The sequence below is a fragment of the Nanorana parkeri genome, unplaced genomic scaffold (genome assembly GCF_000935625.1).
Source record: "Nanorana parkeri isolate BGI_ZX_2015 unplaced genomic scaffold, ASM93562v1 scaffold1357, whole genome shotgun sequence".
Lineage (NCBI taxonomy): Eukaryota > Metazoa > Chordata > Amphibia > Anura > Dicroglossidae > Nanorana > Nanorana parkeri.
This window is the reverse complement of record NW_017307625.1, coordinates 402,905-408,979: the sequence shown is the minus strand read 5'-3', so window position 1 is coordinate 408,979 and position 6,075 is coordinate 402,905.

The window sequence follows — 6,075 nt, the reverse complement described above, 5'->3', positions numbered from 1 at the left end:
TACTTCTTGATAGCCTGAGAGTGTGGGCAGAAATTAACACTAGCGTTGTCTCTATATATGTGAATTTCTTTTAAAAAAATGACCTTTTATCCACAGTTACCTTAAAGTGAACGTAAGATCTAAAAAAATTGTCTCATCTTATTTGACGAATAAATCCATGTCTGCTTATCTCAAGTTCTACACAGAACCGAGCAAAAAACACAAGCTCAAGCTTCACAATAAAGAGGTAAGTTTTAATAATTAATTTAATTAATGTGTCTGTGTATTTCTGTGTATTATAATGTGTCTGTGTATTTCTGTGTATATATTTTAATTAATGTTTATCTGTACTTATTTTTTTGTTGTATCTACTGATCACTCTAATACTCTGTGAGCTGCAGCTCACAAATAATTTCAGCATTTCTCAAGATTTCAAATTAAGAAAAACTACTGTAGACCCTGTTTAGTTAGGTTGCGTACATGATAGACCTAATAGGCAGCCACGCATGGCTGGCTAAAAATAATGCTGCTAATTGCAAGATAGTGCGTTAGCACTTTTAAGTCTGCAACAGGAAGTACTGTTACTGACAGGATCTCCAGTTAAAAATAACTTTTCAACAGATGCACAAATTATTTACAGTGAGGTGTGATATCGCAGAATGAAAGTAAACCACCTTTCTGTGCCCCAGATCTACAGATACCTGTATCCTGTGGCTGTGGGCTGCTGCAATGTTTACATCCTGCTGTAAAACCTGCATATTGCTGTGCCTGTACAGTCTATGACCATATACTTGTATGGGACCATCTCCTTAGTATTTTCAGCCATGGAAAAAGGTCACTTAGAAGTCCTTGGGGATGGGCAATAAAAGCAGTGGTCAGGCCTCACCATCTAGAAGCAGGGCTTATCTGTGATTTCTATCACAGAGTGGCCATGTATGTTGTGAATGTCTGACAAAGCCCTCCTCTTCTTCCTCCTCCCAGACACTCCTCCTCCTTTTCTTCTAGTTCCACGATAGCCCCACAAACTGACTATGAGGAGTTAGTGGAATTATTTGATCACACTATCAGCGATTTGCTGCAGGAGGATGATCTTGGTCATGCACAAACATTCATCCTTTCAGATACTGAGACTTAGGAAGATAGTACCATGACCATAAAGGGATGGGACAACACTCAGGGTGCAGCAGGAGGCGGTGATGATCAAGCATTTGAAGCTAACTGCAGAGTGGGCTCAAGTTATGGGGATGAGGGGTGGATAAGGTGGAACACTGTCTGTGGTTGCCACCAAATAGAGAGAAGGAAAGTCCTGAGGTAAACCATCTGAGGAGAAGTTTGCAGAGGAATGGAGGGGACAGCCAACCTAATTCATCTGATGGCACTGTCCCACAGGTACAGGCTACTGCAATCCCCAGGGTTGTTCCCCAGCACTGTGCAGTTTGGCCCTTTTTACTGTAGCTGCTGCCGACATGACTGTTGTAGTGTGCAGCCTCTGTCTGAAGCATATCAGCTATAGTAAAAGTTCCAGGCATTTGGGTACTACATGCATGAGGAAACCATATAGCTTGGTGGAAAGGAACAGCACCTTAATTAGACAAGTCAGCAACAAAAGGCCCACATGCCTGTTCCTCATTCCACACTTTCTGCACAACATTCTCCTAATCCATAACCATTACATCTGCAGCCTCCAGTTACAGGGAACACAGTTTTAAAAGGGGTTTTAGAAGCTTAGGATACACCACACTAATAGGGAAGAGGGTCTTCAGGCCATGCTGAGGAAGGTACAGGGAAAACCTGAAACTATTTAGCATTCTCCTACACTCATCTAACCTTCTTCATGCTTCCCATGCCAGGTTTCTCTTTTGCAGCTGCCAGAGTGTGGAAGAAAAAAATCCCCAAATGGCACCCATGCCCGCAGTCTTAATGTCAGCTTGGCAAAACTGATGGCTTTGCAACTGTTCCGATACCAGCTCATGGAATCAGCCCACTTTAGTGAGTTTATGGCCTTGGCTACCCCACAGTGGCAGATACCCAGCTGACATTATTTTACCCAGAAGACCGCTAAGAACCACTGGGTAAATCTTCTGGCAGCTGTAAAGGATGTAGGATGAGGCACAACGCTAGATGCAATCCCACTTATTTTCTTCCTGGAGCACAAAGTGATAGATCAGACACTGTAGGCACAGCAGCTGGAGGAAGAAGAATTGTTGCTGATGTCTCAGGGCCAGTTTGAATCATTGCCTACTTCCTCAATCCCTAGTTAAGGATAGGGTGCTTGTGTCAAGGAGGAGGAAATATGGGAGGTCCAAAAGGGTTGTTTCACCTCTTTCCAAAACCCTGGGTGTTGTATGTGGGTGGGGTGAAATTGTTTAAAACAGTGCTGTCAGCAGTGACACCAAGATCCCTGATACATTCCAAAGAAGTCTAATTTCCTGTCGCCATCCAAGAAGGAGTCCAAAAGGAGGTACTTTGAGGAGGTGCTGCAGAAGAACTAAAAACGAAGAACGAAGACACATTTCCTAAAGAGGGGAGCATTCCCTCTGAGAATTAACGTGCCTCAGATTTTCTGATCCCTAAATTGAAGAACAGTAGTTGCTGTGTATGTCTCAGTGCTGCATTTCAGAGTTTATGTAACCACAGCGGCCAGGTCGGGCTACAGGCAGAAATTGCAGGCAGTGCCTGAACCACATGATTGATGATGCAGACACACTGAAAAGTGAGGACCCCATGGACTATTGTCTGGATCCAGTCTCAATCACTGACTGAAGCTTGCACATGAGTTTAATGCTTGCCCTGCGGCCAATGTGCTGTCCACGAGGGCCTTCAGCACAGTAGGAGATTTTCTTACAGACAGTCAAATCCATCTGTCTCCTGCCAGTGTGGATTGGCTGACCTTCATTACAATCAACCAATTTTGGATTACCAAAATCCTAGATTATTATTATTATTATTACCTAGAAATTACTAGAAAATCCTACTGTTTATAATACATACTAAACTTTTAGATGCCATCTAGCCCTAAAAAATTAAAACATTTTAATTACCACCATTAACATCTCTTGCCACCTTTCTGGTCTATTAAAATGCTCAGGAACTGTGAAAGTGCACCACATAGTTTATAGAGGTGGACCTCAGCTGCAAAATGTTATGTTTGCTGCAGGATAAATCCTGTGTTATGTTTAAGGTTTATGGTTTATTGCAGTGCCCAGGCATTGTACACGTGCCCCACAATGTCTCTGCAACTTGACTTAAACAATTATGTGTTGTTAATTTATGTTTTGAACAACAAGTTAAACTGAGCAAATGCAGTATGTATAATAGAAGAAAGCACAATTAGCCCCAAAATGGGCAGAATTTAACTACAGGATTTGCCCCCATTAGATATCACCCCCACAAAAGTTTGGATTCCGCAAATTTAAACCAGATTCCCAGAATCCGTGTGAACTGAATCCAGGCAGATTCACTCATTACTGGTCACCAGTTCCTCCTGCTGACCCCCATGTCACTACAAGAATGTTTTGGTTTTACTGTGTTACCTAAAACTCAAGTTTTGACCATTTTGTTTGCTCCAATATTAAAAACTGAGGAGCCATTAGGCAGTCAGAAGTTTGTACTGAATTTTCAGGTTAGTTTTAGCATACACAGGTCAATGCAGGAGACTTTCAGGTTGTAACTAGAACAGTTTTCAAGATTGACAGGAGAGCATACCAAATTTTACAAGCATCAATAAGAACTTTTTGCTATATGCCTTCACATTTCCCTGGATGTTTTTTTATGGAATTTGTATTCTACTGTAAGTCTTATAAATGTGAAAAAAATATTTTTCAAAATGCACTTTATGCAATTTTTGTTATTTACAGGTAACCGATATCTGTTCTTCTGTCTTCAATAAACATAATTATCTATTTTGCTTATGGAAGTTGTGTTTATTTTATTCTTTTCATTTTTTGGAAAATCCACTTTTGGAAAAAACTGTCTAAAATGAAATGAAAGAAGGCAGAAAAAAAACCAAACACAATTACTTTCAAATGTAATATGATACTTAGTCACCAACCCCAACTTTAGTCAAGTCCCAGGTTTTGTTTTACAAGTAATCTAATAAGCATTGCATTTTGTATATTTATTCCCATTAAACCATACTTGTTTTGGATTACATGAGCACATATACACACAGACAGAGACATGTACACAATAGTAAACTAAGATCAGTTTGAAAACCTGATCAGGTCGTAACTTGTTATGGTTTGAAACATGCTGGCTAAATACATAGCTGTCATCATCCATATATCTTGCATTCCAATCATAACCTCTGGCAGTGAAAACTCCCTCTCAAATTAAGGTTTATTGGAGTAGCAAACCTCCTCAATGCTAAGCATTGAAATTACTGACCTCACCAATCCACTGACAGGATAATTGTGAGCTGAGCTAGTGTGAAATCTAAAGAATGTTCTTTTTACAGTTGTTTTGCCATAGTTACATATGATTAATGCTCCTCATTGAAATAGCTATCTTTTCCTCTGCATTGTAGAATGAGCAATCATATTTTATCTTGCAAAGCAAATGAAAAAAGAAAAAGAAAAGGCTTTACCTGCTGAAAATTGAAGCCTGTCATTAAAATTAAGGCAGTCGTTTGATAGGAGCTAGCTTTGTTTTGCTATTATTACAGCATAAAGGTGGTAAGAAACAATAAAATGCACTGACTTTACATCCCAAGGATTTTGCTGAATTTTAACTCATAAAAAGATGCGAACAATATTATAGAACCTTGATCTTTTCAACAGAATACATCTTAGAATTATTTTATCAGAAACACATCTCTTATTCTAATTAGCTACAAATTAACTGTTTAAAACGATTTTTATTTCATTTTCATTTCACATTTAGACAAAAATGGACTGTTGCTTCAAAATCCTGTATGTAACTTTGCAAAGCATATTCATACAAATTGGGGCATTTCTTTGATGTAAGCAATGGCCCAACATCTTCTAATACAAACCATGATTTTAACAGTTCTTGTGCTAAGATTTGACCACTATTTCGTTGAACTGAACAAAATATTAAGCCAATGCTTATGATTTTTGACAAGAGCACTTATATTTGTTTATTGATAAAGATGAATCAATTTTTGAAAAGTTTGAAAAGCTGTGGTTCAAAAGAACATGTTACAAATTCCTAAAGCTCTAAAATTTCAAAATTTCCAAACTGGGCTCCAAAAAGTGTGTATAACAACAAAGCAAATGATGCAAAATTGTGCAGAATGGTTTGGAAAGCTCCTGTCAGCCCTTTCAGATGAGATGATAGGGCTGAAGCACTTCCTTTAAAAATTATTTCAGGAATACTACAATAGAAACATGAGCCCTTATAGCACTGCCGTCAATCCAAAGGGGTCAAGGCAAATGAAGAATGCAGAAACCGCTTTTGGAGCCATCTTTGATCCCTTTCTCCCAAAAATCTTTTAGGAATCCGACCTGCCAAATACACAGAATTTTGCATATGATGGCATTATTAATTCCATATGATGACATCATATAAAATGATGCAGTGAAAACAATAAAACATCCGGCCGTATATGTCACTGCAAACTTATTTTATAAAAATATCACACAGCGGCAATGTCCCACCTGAGGTCCACCCCTCTAACATGTTTCACCCAAAACAATTAAGCCCAGGAAACTGTATAATGCTGGAATTCAAAATGAGCCATACCACAACAGTTGTATTGAGCACAATGTTGTTTGCAGGACTAAAGCGCTGACTTCATGAAGGGACTTAAAGCTGGAATTAGCTACAAGGATTGGTGCCTTCCAAAGGATTCTACCAGGAGGATCTGTGAGTAAAGACTATAACACTAAGCACAAATTACATTGCCTGCATGAGGTGTCAGTGAGTGAAGTAAGGCAGAGGAGGCTGCAGGTTGCATTCGCAGTAACTGAAGGCAAAGTGTTTATCACTCAGAAAAAGAACTGTTAACTTACTGGGTAATAGCAAGTTGGCGATTGAATAATCTTTACCTGAAAGTATCACATACCTGCTTCACAAAGACATTAACAACTAAGATATAATAAGCCAACTTAAAAAATAACAGATGATTTGTTTGGA